Raw genomic sequence first — 14,840 nt, forward strand, 5'->3', positions numbered from 1 at the left:
CTCTAGCTTAAGAATCATTACCATAAAGCAACAGATAGGTACAGAAAAAGAGACCTTGTAAAAAACAAGACCCTAGCATGGAAATTAAGTATGGGCTTTGTTTTACATATTTCCATAGCTGTAAATTTTTAAGAACATCACTGGTGGTGAATACTACAACAATCATCACTGAGAACATAATGAGTGTTGCAGTATTCACCTCTCCCGCATTTAGTGGGACCAGTTTGCTGTCACTTGGGGGGAGAATCTGTGTTCCTGTACCTCCTATTTCTGCTCACCAGCATCTCAGCTGAATCTCTTTGTGTCTAAATCCACTGTTCTCATGAAAAAATGTTCTCCATTAATAATTTAATAGTCTGTTAATCAAAGCACCCAGACTGTGATCTGTGATCTCCTCTGGTTCAAATTTGAGAGCACATCTTTCCTAAGTTAAATGAAGTAATTGTCTTCCATTTCTCCTGTAGAAGTTATCCCTCTCCATGGAAATAATTGAAATAGTCTCTGGGCAAGTGAATAAGCTGTTTCTGTGTCTTGGTGCCTAGGACAGAATTTTTGAGCTCTGGAATTCCTGTCCCTGCTCCAATCAGGTATTTCTACATTTTATGAAAAGCAGAAACACTGGAACAGTCCAAAATACCTACCAGTGTAAAGTATCTACCACAGATGGCAGTGACTAGAGTGCTCACCTGGGAATGGCGGGACCAGATATAAAATCTTTCACTTAGTAATTAGAAGTAAGGGTTTAAAATCCATTCTTCCATTTGCAGGGACCTCCCCTTACTGTCTGACTTGTGAGTAGAGCCCTATATGCAGAGGCCTAATGGTAGAAACTTCAGAAATGTTAATGGCAGGAAGTCAAACACTGAGATTTTAAGCAGGTAGACAACTCCATGGCAACTGATTTGGCTGTAAAGGTTCTTATTGTTAACATGGTACTGAAATATGGGTCCTAGTATATAGGCATTTAATTGTCCTCATAAATGTAGTGGCTGTGACTTCAGAGGATGTGCTGAGACCTCTTTACTTCTTCCCCAGTGAGACTGCACTGTCACCACTGGACAGCTTTTCCTATTTAGACCAAAAATTTTCTTGGTGTCTATTTACTGGGATTGTCTGTTTAGCAGTTACTGATCAAAGCTTCAGAATGCTGCTAAATGCAAAATAATCATAGGAATGAGCAATGCCTGCTGCCTTATGTGTCAGCTCTGGGCCTGCAGTTTTGAGATAACTGGATACTGGAAGGTAATGGAACTGCAGGTCGTGTAGCTATGCTAAAATTGTTTTCTCAGGTACATGTAGAGTGTTAAGGCATTGTATAATCTTATTACATACTTCTTGATCTGAAAGTTTGAAAGTAAGGTTTTTGCATGGAACTGTTCTTGGTACATGGCCTAAAAGCTTATCTGTTTTTTCCAGGCTGAATCAAAATGAGACTTAACTTTGCCTTACAATTCTTGGCCCAATTAGTATAGAACTTCTATGACTATTAATGATGAAATATTACTGTGTAACTAACTATATTATAGCTTTTGGAACTGTATAAAAGGAATTGTTATGAAATTTGTGAAATTGTTTTCCCTCCAAAACCCCATGTGTTAAATAGGCCGTACTGAAATACTTTTGAAAATAATGGGATTATCTGATTAAAACAAACTCAGGAAATAGGTTTATTCACTGCCTATTTAATATAAATATCTTTATATCTTCATTTTCCTTGGCAATTTTTCACAAGAACTAAATAAACACAACAAAAAATATGAAGCATACCTGTGCAAATCCTCATCAAGTCAGGCATTGGCTGTTGTTGAATACAATTTGTGCTTAACAAAGTAGAAAAGTAAATGTAGTCATAGTTCCCACCTTGCTTTACAAGTGCTACAGGGTGCATGGTGCCAATGTTTGTATTCAGTTCAGTAACCTTTACATGCTTTTAGCAACCTCATTAAGAGCTGCTAGTCACCAAAAATAGATTACTGATTAATTATGCTTTAGAAATATCCTGGATTAAGTGATTCTACCTTATTAACCACCTTAGTGGCCAACTAGCAAAAAATATATTGTCTTTTATAAGGGAAATGTCTTTTGAAAGTAGCCATAATTTTTTTTATCAGCTTTTATTTTTTAGTGTGTTCCATCAAGATAACAGGAAAACCAACATTCCTTGTGTTGTCCCTTTTCTACAAATTGCTGTTTACTTTCTGCTTATTTCTTTGGAAGCAGATAGAAAGATAGAACGCTCAATAAGCCACCAAAACAAGGTAATTGTAATTTCTATCTGTTACCACAGAAACAGGTCCGTAATTAGAAGACTATAATCCATTATAGTAGAATCTCCTCTTTATTAGTGAGAGCCTAATGATACCAGAGTCAAGCATGCGATAATCTCTGGAGAAATAAATTATCCCACTGTTATTCTTGCTACCAAAGTCTTATCTGATCTCTGGGTTTCCTTTTCCTGTGTTGTCAGCGGTGGACTCAGAGTTCATCATATTTCCTGTGCTATTTAAAGAACAACTTGGGTTGGTACATTATTTTAAGCCTGCCTCTGTATTCTTTGAAATGCTTACAGGAAGACTTTACCTTCCACGAATCGTAGTAAGTTTACAGGCCTCAGTTCATATGGAGAGAACAGATTTGGCATGCTGGATATGTATAAACAAGTTTAGGTTTGAACACAGAGAACTCTGGATTAGAAGACATTTAATTTTCATTTTCTCTCCACTCTTCAAACACACTTTCCATGCTAGGGAACTGTACCATGACTGCTGGGGAAGGTCTGAGTGACCTGCTCTAATTTTGGTAGTGCTTTGGCAGAGGGTTTGCACTTGATGATCTTCAGAGGTCTTTTCCAACCCCTGACATTCTGGTGGTTCTGTGACCTTGGGATGTGGCCTATGTATCATGCTGAAAAAATCCTGGTGTAGTGAAGGACATGCATATGATGGAAGAGCATGAGACTGCATCTTCTGAGAGCAGCTGACTGTGAAAGAAGAGCTGTGTTGTGCCCTGGCTTTTTGCATCCAACACTTGAAGAGTTACTTCACTCGTATACACCTTAGATCTTTCACCCCATTTATTCTGTGTTTCCTCAGTAAGAAGACTGTTACACCATCATACCAAGGTCCCAAAAATGACTTAGCCCTTGATGATTTTCACATGAGCTCTTTTGTCCTTCTGAGTCTAAGGGCACTATGTCAATTTCTTTGAAAGCTTGATGAAAACTATTTGTTGCTCTCAAATAGGCAGAATTATGGCTTATTATTTATCAGATGAATTTGCAAAGCAAAGGCTTTGGAAAGGCCCTAAGGCCACTCACAAAAGCCAGATGGACTCCTTAGTGCTATATGTCCTGGGTCAGCCTATTTTGAGAAAAAAAGAGCAACCTACAGGATTTCTTACAAGTGTGGTGTTGAAGGAGGATATGGGGAAGGTGTTTTCCAAACGCACTTGGTTATGAATATCCCACATAGGAAAGGAAATCTACTTAACTCTTATTCATCCTTGTTATTATATCTGTATTCTCCTTTGCTTTTTTAACCTTCTGGGTGTATGGCATAAGTAAACAGATGATCAGATGAACCCAAAACAGGTTGCTGACTGCTGTATCCCTGAGCTGGAAGAAAGCCAAAGCAAGCTGGCTCCGGGGTGCGCAAAGTAGTGTCAGTAACAATGAAACACTTTTTCTCAGCTATTCCTTTTGCCTGGGAGGCATGTGTCTCAGCTTGCTCCACAGACCCCACATCCTGCGAATGTTTGGTCTACCCTGTGTGTGATTTCTCAGGAGTTTGCAATGCCGGCGACATCCAGAAGTTAGCTGGAACTGATACCTTCCCTACTAATGTCCTCTTACATGTGCTAGGGCAGCTTCTTTGGAGCTCTGACAATCAAAAATCCATAGATGCTCTCCAGGCTGTACACAGAACCTCAGAATGGCTGAAGGAAGGTGTCTCTGGGGGTGATCTGGTCCAACCCTCCTGCTCACACAGGTGCTGCAGTGCTCTGGGTGACCTGTTTCTGTGCTCAGCCACCTTCACAGTAAAATAGGGAAGAGTTTCCTGACATTCACTTGGAACCTTCTGTGCAGTTTGTCTTCATAGCATCTGGTCCTCTCACTGGGCAACTCCGGAAATAACCTGGCTCCATCTTCTTTACAACCTCCCTTCAGATATTTATACATATTGATGAGATCACCCTGGAGACTTCTGTTCTGGCTGGGCAGCCCCAGGTCTCAGCCTTTCCTCAGGATAGATGCTCTAATCTTTTAATCACCTTAGTGATACTTTTCTGACTCTGTCCAGTAGCTCAAAGTAGGTTACACAAGGCTTTTTGTTTTTAGCAATAGTGAAGACTACCCTGTGGGGTCACAGAAATCCTATTTTCTATCACAAACATTCTGAAAAAGGCAGGGCTCTTAGGTTTTCCTTTCAATTCCTCTCAGCAGTGGAAGGGAGGGTTAAAGTGCCTTCCAGTCCCTAATGGGAATGCTCTGCTCTTCAGCACTGCAGAACTTAAAAAAAACAACCAACAACATCTTCACATACCCCACCAAATAACCTCACCAAAAAACCCCCTCAAAAATTACTTCTGAGAAAATTTTTGCTTTGAAAAACTGTTTTGCAGAAAGTGCAGCTACTTCTTCATTCTAAATGTTCCTTACAAATCGCAAGAAAAGTGAGGAAAACACAGTGTGTGTTTCCAAGTAGGATAGCTTACCCTTTTTATTGAAATTGGTTATAGGATATATCAAAAGAAAAAAAGACGTTCCTAGGTCCAATGAATAAAGTCTTGCCAACGTAACATCTTTCACAAGCCTGTCTAGTATATGTGAAAAATCTGTTTGTTCTTTGCAATATCAACCAGAGCAGCAATATCTTTATTTTTTGCTCTGCACCCACAAAACCAAAGGCATGGCAGCAGGAGCCCACAGGCTTGGTCTATGCAATACCAAAGCTATGCCTTCAAATTTTCCCTAGCACCTTCACCAGGTTTGGCCTGGTTTTTTCTGTATGTCATGGACTTCTTTCCACAGGGCTGACTACTTGCATGTCACATGTATCTTTTTAAAGAGACAGAACCCTTTCTTTTCCAAAAGCTGATTCTCTCTCCCTCCTTTCAGTTAAGGATTAATCCATTTCTGCCTCCTAGCAACCACTTGCCATTACAGCTCCAGCCAAGGCAGACAGTAAACATCCGCTCTGTAAGTACCTAATGCAAGTGCAGTTAATGAAATGTTTGTAAGAACTGTTCTCTCTAGCTAGTACAGGCTGAAGAGCTACACCACGTACCCTGCTGTCAGAAGTCTCAGGAAAGAGATCTTGATATTACCAGCAAACACAGAAATATACTGCTGACTGATAAACCAGTGCTTGAGTGCCTAGGGAAAAATATGCTCTTCCCTTGACATGTCAGATGCAGATCTGAATCTGGACTTGCTGTGGACCCTATGAATGCCATACAGTGAATGCTAAGCAGCTGACAGCCTGTCTTCTGAGCTGGGCATCTCAGCATCTGAAGCTAAGCAGGATGATTCTGGGTACACCTCTGGGAATACCTATGGGTATTCCTGTGTTTCACCTATGTTGTTATCTTCCCATATGAGCAAGCAAACAATGTTTAACTAACCTTGTGCCATCTGATGTTTTCTCTGCCTAAGTTTAGCATGAACTGTCTGTCCTAAGAATCTCAGAGATGCATCTTATGTCATTCAAAACTGAGATCAATGTAGATATTACTGAAATGTGAACATGTAAACTACACAGTTTATGTAACTCCTCCAGGGGAATGCCCTCTAACATTCTAGCCAAGCGTGTATTCAGGAGACAGGCATCTACTCTGATTATAATACTGATTAAGTTAACACATGCAGCTTGTGTGCCAAACCAATCCTTCACACTTTTTCTCCTTACATGTATTTTAGCTGAAATAATGTCTCAGGAAGCTCCTGTCCCTTGCCCCACAGCACGGAACAGAGCTCTTCTTTATTGTGCCAACACAATGGTCTGTGCAATCACGTTACAATCTAGACCAATAGGCAAACTCAATCCAAAAAAGAAGCCAACAAAAGCTGGAGACCTCTTGGACCGAAGACTGCATTTTAGAAAGCACTACCTACTTTTAATAAGTACTGGCATGGAGAAAATATGTGGAGAAATCTGCTATAATTCTCAGTTGAATTCAGGTAAGGTTACTTATTGACAAGTGAGCACTCAGGCCACACAAAATGCATTGTAAGTAACATATAATACAATAAACTGTATGTGGAATACCCTGAAGAACTCAGACACATGAAAGGTGGAATTTGTCTCACTTCATGTTGCACCTCTGCAGTATGGATCTCTGCAGCTGAAGATGTTGCCCTGTGCTCCTTTACAGATAACGGAGAGAAGCAGCCTTTTAAAAATGTGGTTAATTTCAGAAGATGATTTGAATTATGCTCTGCTAAGTGCCTCTTTCTCACCACTGACTATAGGGAAGCAAAGAGTGACTAGCTCAGCTGTGGACATCTCTATTGTAGGTAGTTATGCATTTCTCCCTGCTTTTCCTTGCAGAGACAGTGTTGCACTATTGCTTTTATCCATGTGTATATGCAGACATATGCACATGTGTATGAATAGTATAAATACACACACAATTTAATTCCAACATAACAAACATGTCTGTGTGTATCATTCCATATGTATAAGCCCATTCCCTTCTAATATTCCTGCCAAAGAAGATTTCTCTTCATCAAGTGATCATGGTATGTGCTACAAATCATGTGGGCTCTTCAAAGCTGAGAAGAGAGGTGACAAAACAGGCCTCCTTCTCTTGCCCAAGCTATCCATCATCCTGCTGGCTAGCAAACAGCAGAAGATTCAACTGCTAACATCAGCTTTCTCTTTGTACTTAATAGCTGCGACTAGCTAAGCACAAAATCAAAGCAACACCATGTGTTTGAAACAGCATTAAAACAAGCCTATCCTTGGCTGGGCATGCTCCATGGTTAGTTTAAGCACATCTCTTGTAAGCCTCATTAAAAGATGTAAGAACGTACAAATTCCAGTCTTCCAGTGTTCTCTCTTTAACTAAGAAGGAATTTTAAGTTAAAGAAGTTAGCTAATAACTATATAGTGAGTCAGAGGTTGTTTGCTGTGGACACTGTTTGCTGTGTATTCTTTCACAAACATTTCTATCACCTCTGCTGCACCCACTACAGTGAAATTAGTATCCTTTCCTGTGCCTTGTGAATTAATCCACATATATCTAAAGAGGCAAAGGTGCTAGGATTTAGCCAGCCTTGATACCCTGAGGGATCTCTTCAGTCTGCTTTATTCACTGTCGCTCCCCCCTCAGCTTGCAGAAATTAAATATGTTGGACCTACAAGAGTCAGTGGCATGAGAAAAATTTCAGTATTTCAAATACAATGAATAGGCATGTTCACAGGCTGTCCAATATGGAGATTTCTGAGGCCATCTAGCTACAGTCAAGACAGATTCAGAAATACAGGGAATTAAATAAAATTCCAGCCTCCTTTCTGCTGCGTTTCTGTTTATTTGGACTAAACCCAAACTCCACAGCACACAACATATTGCTTGTCAGAGTGCTTTCCTGACAGAGCAATTTGCAAACTCAAATTATGCATCACACACTCTTGCAAGGTGGAAAGTAAATTAAAAATCTGGCAGCAAACTATCCCTTGTTGGAGCAACTTCACATAGGTCAAAGCTTACTTTTGAGCATAGAGATTTTAAGGGGCCGTGGGAACAGAGGCAGAGGACAGAATTTCCATACCCCCAGCAGGGTGAATGGGAATGGAGGTTACTCACTGCTTACACAGTCTTGGGCATCCCTCAAATTTGATTGTTTCATCCCTCAGTGAAGCGAAGTGCTTTTGAAAAACTAGTCTCAAAAAGCCAGACTCTTACAGTATTTAGAGCAACCGAATGGTGACTAATACAGTCTCAAAAGCACCTGCATCCCCAGCTCCCATCTGACATCACACAGATAGCAAACTGATTCTTTAGATACTTAAATACTGTTTAAAACATGGCCTTAAATAAGGCATACCAAATATAAGTCTCAGAGGGTGTGATCCTCCATCTCCTGAACAAACACACTGCCTCCAGAACCAGTTTCTATCTTCTTAGACTGCCTCTCATTGTCTCCCTACAATGTCTGCAGACACTATGGCACCATCTGGGCAATCTCTAGTGGTCATCTTCTCTGCCAGTTCAGTGTTTCTAATTTCTACTTCTTCCTGTTTTTGAAGTGGCTTACCTGGCACACTGTTATTACAATGTTGTTATTATTATATGTTATGCTGGCCCAGTGAAAGTATAATGAAAGCAAAGAGTACAAACAGGCTTTGATAAAAGGTGTAGTTTGAATCCTTGCTGATTAATTTCATTCCTCTGTAGACCACTGAGTTTAGAATGAGAAGTGGGTCTCATTAAACTTTACATCTAGATGCAGAGCCACAGGATAAATTCACAATAGTTCCTGTCAACGACATAATAAACTATTAATTTATTTAACCCTAAGCTTCCTAGAAATTGGTACATTCAGACTCCCTGAAGAACTGTGAAGCAAAACACCATGTCAGTGTAAAGCAAGAGCATTGCAGTCATATGAAGCTCAGCTGAAGGCTCTCTTCCTGAGCAGACCCTGGGTGATAATGCTTCCCAGAGCTACACAGCATACCAGGAATTGCTTGCTGGTGAAGATGAAGTGTAGGACACCTGTTGTCCTGCTACCATTATCTCACCTGAAGCTCATCTCTCTTAGTGAGAGGTTGAAGCAGAAGAACTCCAAGCCCACTTATTTCCATCCTCTGGGAACTCCCAAGTTTATTTTTCAGGAATTTCTCTCAGCTGCCCTTCCTGGGAGGAGTAGGAGGGAAGAATCTATAGGCTTTCTGTAATTGATTTGTGATGGGTCCATTCACAAGGCATAAAATAAAGAGCCTTCTACTAGACTGAAGTAACCCAGTCACTAGTGCAAGGAAAAGCAAACAAAGAGCTTCCCTTAGTTCAAACACTGTGGCATTCTCAGCTTGTGAACATCGACTGACTTGATATTATGCACATTTAGCCAAGCTCTGGCCTTCCCCATGCTTGCCCTTTCTGTAGCCACATCCTGGGCTAGCCTGCAACGCACAGACCCAGCATGGCCACACAGGCTGGGGGTGTGAGAAAGGCAGATGCAGCTGTGGGCAGCATGGAGAAGCAGACACTACAAATGGCTTAGAGCACCCTACAAAAGATGCAGGGCCGGAGTCCTCCAGGTTGAGGGAATTCTCTCCCCACCAGCTTGGCTGGGAGCCACTTTCCTACATTCCTGGCCCTGCCAGGGAACAAGGCAGTGCTGTGGAGACAAAGGCCAAATGCTTTGTTGTGGGTAATGTTTGTCAGGACAGCTTGAAGAGAAAGCCAAAATTTTAGTTATTCTGCTGGCCATATCATGGGACCTGAACTTAGAAACACATAATGGATGACTACTAGACTAAGTTATTCTGTAGTCTCTTTTGTACAACCCACTGAATTTTAAACAGTTTTTCTTACACTGCAGTGAATGTGCTTGGATTAAACTGCAGCCTGCCTTTTTGAAGTGTTTCTGACCTGATTTAAAAATGCAAAGGTACTGATGCATCAAGAATTATTTTGTGCTGATGCTGCTGTAGAGATTTTACCTTGCAAACCAAACTCAAAATTGCTTCACACAAAATGACAACAGGTTCATACTGCCATCAGCAGTTTATATGCCATTAAAGTCTGTTCCTTTCATGTGTTGAAGCAGCAGAACAGATAAGAAAAAGGAACAGACAGGGTGTTCTGGTATTTACTATATTTTAACCAACCATGTCTTATGTGAATTACTCACCTACCTGTTTTCCCAGGGGAGAGAGATATGGGAGCTTGACATTTGGAGATAGCACTGATGTGATGGCTCACACAAGCAGGCAAGGGAAAAATTTAGAATCTGGATGCATTTCTTGCCTATTTTCTCTTGAAAATGCCTTTTCCTCTTCCTTTGTGTTTTGGGGAATATACAGCTGCTACTGTAACACCATCCTACTGTACAGTTCTTTCCCTAGTTAGGTATATACAGGGGGAAAAGGCAACAACACATCAGAGTACCAAGGAATATATGAACTATAAAAGTTAAAATTCTATTGCACTTTTTCTTTTGGTGTAGTGTCCATAGTAGTTACAGTCCATGGGATAATTAGGTTATGTTTATTCCTGTTAAACTAAATAGTCCCAGTAGAGTTGTGTGCACAGTGACACTCAAATGACTTCACTGTTCCACTGTAAAGGCAGCTGAGTGGTAGGTTATGGCTTTAGCCAAGACCAGGTAGGGATCTCCCAAACAATTCCCATGCATGTTTCCAGGTATCAGTCCCAACTGGTAGTCTGGATAGAGCCTACTCATTTTGGAGGGCAGATAAGCTTAGCACTATGGACACAATTATTCTGCACTACTCAAATGCAGTGCCAAAGAATGCTTTTTGTTTCCTAGTATAGGAATTCCATAGTATACATTTGGCCTGAGAAGCCTGGCCTTGCCATGCTGAAGAAAACTGTTAGGAAGGCCATGTAAGAACTTTTGGCTTTCAGCTGCTTTTCTCTTTCTCCCAGTCCTTTCTGTCCCTCTCTCTTCCTGCAAAACCTTTCTATATGCTTGTCCAGTTGTCCCAAATATGCTAAAATCTATGTGTTATTTGGGTCCTGATGAGAAAAAGGAGGTAGATCTAGGACTGAGGATGGGAAAAAAAAAAAAAAAAAAAAAAGAGAGAAGGAACTGTGGCAGCTAGGAAAGAGCATGAGCAACAAATAAAAATAATAAAGCATGTTTCTGGGTGGGAGCAGAACAACTGCAGTTTCTCTTTAGAAACACATCCATCAGAGGCTCATTTACCATGATTTGAGCCAGTCAATTGGAAAGCATTTATAATAATTCATTTTTGTTTTTCTCATGAAGTGGGCAATACGAATTTTTTTTTTTCAACCAGATTTCCTTCGTGTTTTCAGTCTGAGGTGACTGGATCACAACTTTTGAAGAAACTTTGCTTTCTGAAAGAAGATCTGAAACAAAGGCCATTCATAATACTTTTCTTCATGTAAACTGTTCTATTTCTGTTAAATTTGATAACAGCTTGTTTTTACAAAGTAAGACATTGATGCCAAATTGGAGCAGGCAATATCATTTAAAGAACTGTCACTGTGTATATAAACAGGAAATGTTTAGAGTGCTGATCCAGTGATTAATGAATATTTCCACATCTATATACCAGCCAATTTTTCCTTTTCATGGAGATTACTCCATTACACAAGCTGCAGAAGGGCCAGAACTTTACACAAAATAAGAAAAATAGCATTTCTGTACAAATGCTGGCATGGTTTTCCCCCTTTGAAATCAATTACAGGCATTCTCTCTTACTCCAGGGGGAGTGGGCAGCAAGCCTATGTCTGAAAGGCTTTTTGCTCACACCTCTTTTTAAGGGCCAAAGCAGTTTTCTTCTACAAATATTCTCAGCCTCCTTAAGTTCCTTCATAGACACCACCCCTTAATAGTCCAAATACAGGTTAGTGAGAAGCCTCACACTTTCCTCTCTCATAGACACCCTGATATTTCTCCTGACTGTGGGAAAAAAAAGGGATCCTTACTGAGTATCTCTGAACATTATTGTATGGATCTAGCCAGACACCCACAACCATCTTTTTAGGCTACCCATAATCTAAATACATGTTAAAAGGGATCCTTACAACAGAGCCCTCTAGTTGCCTGATCTAATTGTCTGACCAAAGAGCACCAATTTGGGCTAAAAATAGCTCAGGGCAGAACTTGATTGCTAGTACACGCTGTCCCCAGACCAGCAAACCAACAAAAAGAGAAAAATAAAAGAATGTGCATTTATGTCATGTTCCCTATCCTTTTTATAAGGGCCTAGAAACCTCAAGTACCCAGGGGAGCCCAAGATGTTCAGGATAGCTGCTTAACTTAGCACTTTAAGTTGCAAACCAAGCATATCAGCATTTGTTTGGTGGAATTTCTGAGAAGTAGAAACTTCATTGACCAGAGCTTTTCTAAGCAAAATGGAAAGAAAAATCAGGTGGAAACAGAAAAACATGCTAGTGCTTTTCTGGTGAAGTTGCAGGCAAGTTTAGACTTACCCTTGAGAGCCAGCCAGGTATTCTTGAGCTTCTGCAAGGTGTCAAGAGATGTCTGCTTTTGCTGAGAGCAGCAGAAGTGAAGAGGACTCCATGGAAAACAGAATTACATTTCAAACATTTGTTTTCATTTTCTCCATTCTTTTTGGAGAGCTTTTTCTTTGGTTTTATCAAGCACAAGACTGCCTTCTTCCCAGTTTTGCCATATCCTGGGCATTTGTGCTCTCCTGTAGCCCTCTGTTGTGTGAGTAGGAGAAAACTCTGTATAAACATTCACCTACAACTTAAAGACCAACTGAGGTAATAACTTGGCAGAGACTCTCTTATGTAAGAGGAGTTGCCCCAACCTAAAATGCTACTACAACAGAGCTTTCAGGAATGAAGGAAGTTTAAAGTTAATAACTCACTGTTTAATGATTAACTTGCCAAAACATGATTGTTCATATCTGAAACAGGTTGCCTTAAGGGAAAGAAAAAAAAAAAAAAAAAAAAGAGACGCAACATATTTAACCCTCTTTATTAATTTTTAGTAGGCAATGAAAAAGTTATTTGTAATTAATAGCCTTATTCTGTAGAATTACATGCATCATGTATATATTTTGTATTTACTGTGCTTGTGTACATAGCAATTAAATCTTCTCATTAAGGACGTGATTTCAAGTTTGCTAACTCCACAAAACTCCTACAGGCCTAAATGACTTTGTATGATTACTAGAACCAAATATTTAAATTTAGAAGTGTCTAGTAATACCCTCAAAATAAGGACCTCAGACTTAAGTCATTGGCTTGTTGCTTGAGGCACAGTGTCTCAAACCACAGCTTCTCCTCAAGTTCTAACCAAAAGATGACCTTACATATTTCAAAAGCAATCTAAGGCACATATTGACCTTCACTGTGACACTGACTTTTACTCAGAACCAAGTAAAGAAACTGAACTCCTTTTCTATCTTCCCTTGCTCTGCTTGTGTGTGTGAGAATGTGTGTATTCTCATTTACTTATTTTGTGCTGCCTTTGTGCTCCCTGAAGCCACAGCTTTCACAGTCAAACCTGAGTATTCTCAGTGCAGAAAGACACTATTTGGGGACAAGTTTTTGCTCTCGCTGTTCAAAGTCATTAGTTATGTTCTCATGTTTCTGTATCATAATTAATTTTCCAAGAATAGACAGTAGTTTTTCAACCACTTACCAGTAGACAGCTATCAGTTTAATCTATTCCTATTTGAGCAACTTGTGCCAACCTGCTAATCCAGTTCTTGATATCACAGATGTAGAAAAGACAAGAGCTGTAGGAGCCTGACTATGTGAGTGGGGCTGCATCACTGTACATACAGGCATACATAAAGTTATATATTTGGGGAAAAACTGATAAGGTAATCGGTGATAAGGTGATAAGGTAATCGGTGTAAAATATACAACCAACCCTTGACTCCTCAATATATTTAGGGATTTAGGTATTTACTACCATAATAATGCCAAATGTGGGGAAAAGATGTATATATATTAAAACTGGACATATTTCATTGGGCCTTTTCTTAGTTTAATTGTAGTTCAATGAAACTTGAAGACTAGGCTGTATAAGAATGGCATAGACCATAATGGAACCAATTTTGATTCTGAAAAACAAAACACTACATAGTGTCTGAAGTCCTAGAGTTTGTTGGAGATCTAATAAAACTTAAGAAGGTCTTTATTCTTTCATTCTTCCTTAAATAATGCTAACCTGGATTTTGTTTTGTTCAGATGTCTCATTCAACTATTTAGTTTTCCTTTCCTGCAGGAGGTTTGGAAGTCTTTTACCATTAATAAACCTACTTTTAACCTGAACAGAGGCAAAATTGTCCCTGAAGTTATTTTCTGTGGGTGAAATGAATGAAAATTTCATTCAATTATGAGGAGTGAATGAGGATCATACACCCATGGTAAACACTCCATGAGGGTCTATGCAGGTTGCTCTTACAACTCTCCACATGAGATCTGTTATCTGAGAACATACATGTCAGCAAGCAAGTTCTCCCTTTGGCAGACACATATTTTAATATAACTGTGTAGAGAGATCTTCACACTAAAATACTGATCTGACACCTGCATACATTATTAACACAGAATACCTGGAATCCAGCTTGCACAAGACAACGTAATGCTAGACACATAATGCTAGACACCTAAGCTAGTTCCAGTTAGGTGACACATTGAGTCATCTCGAGAAACAGATTTACCACTTTCATATTTCCTAGCAGGGTACTCAGCTCAGGAGTTCAGATGGACTCATTTTAGCATATACAAAGTAGTAATACAGAATAATACAGAGTAATACAGAAGTATTCTGTATTGAAGTATTTTAATATGTTATCAAGTATTAAAATATTCCACAATAAAGTCTGTACAGTACTCTATGAAGAAAAAAGGTTGAAATTACAAAGTTCTAGAGGGTCTTTGAAGTGTAGCATAAATATTTTGAGCTTTCCTGTAATCTCAACAGAGTAATTTGGAAAAGCAACAGTGGCAACAGTACTTTGGACAGATTTTTTCAGGGTACAATGGGGGCTGGTTGCTTCCTAGAGGAAGGGAGCCAGGAGCTGAAGACAATGAGGGGATGGCAGGGAAGGCTCATCAGCCGGAGCTCTGACCCTGCTCTTCCCAAACAAGCTGAGCAGGACAAACTCAGAGGTGGCAGCCAAGTTCAACAAAGG

At 39.8% G+C, this 14,840-nt stretch overlaps 1 protein-coding gene across 4 annotated transcripts in view; it reads right to left on the reverse strand.

The window, feature by feature from the left end:
- The window catches only part of LOC139790090 (leukemia inhibitory factor receptor-like), an 84,809-nt gene extending 72,305 nt beyond the window's left edge, over positions 1–12,504 (reverse strand). For all 4 annotated transcript variants that reach the window (XM_071731377.1, XM_071731372.1, XM_071731380.1 and 1 more), the window contains exon 1: positions 12,154–12,504. The gene's annotated coding sequence lies outside the window, so the exon portion shown is untranslated. The remainder of the gene's footprint in view (positions 1–12,153) is intronic.
- Between the last annotated feature and the right edge of the window lie 2,336 nt (positions 12,505–14,840).

This window comes from Heliangelus exortis, chromosome Z (assembly GCF_036169615.1).
Source record: "Heliangelus exortis chromosome Z, bHelExo1.hap1, whole genome shotgun sequence".
NCBI lineage: Eukaryota > Metazoa > Chordata > Aves > Apodiformes > Trochilidae > Heliangelus > Heliangelus exortis.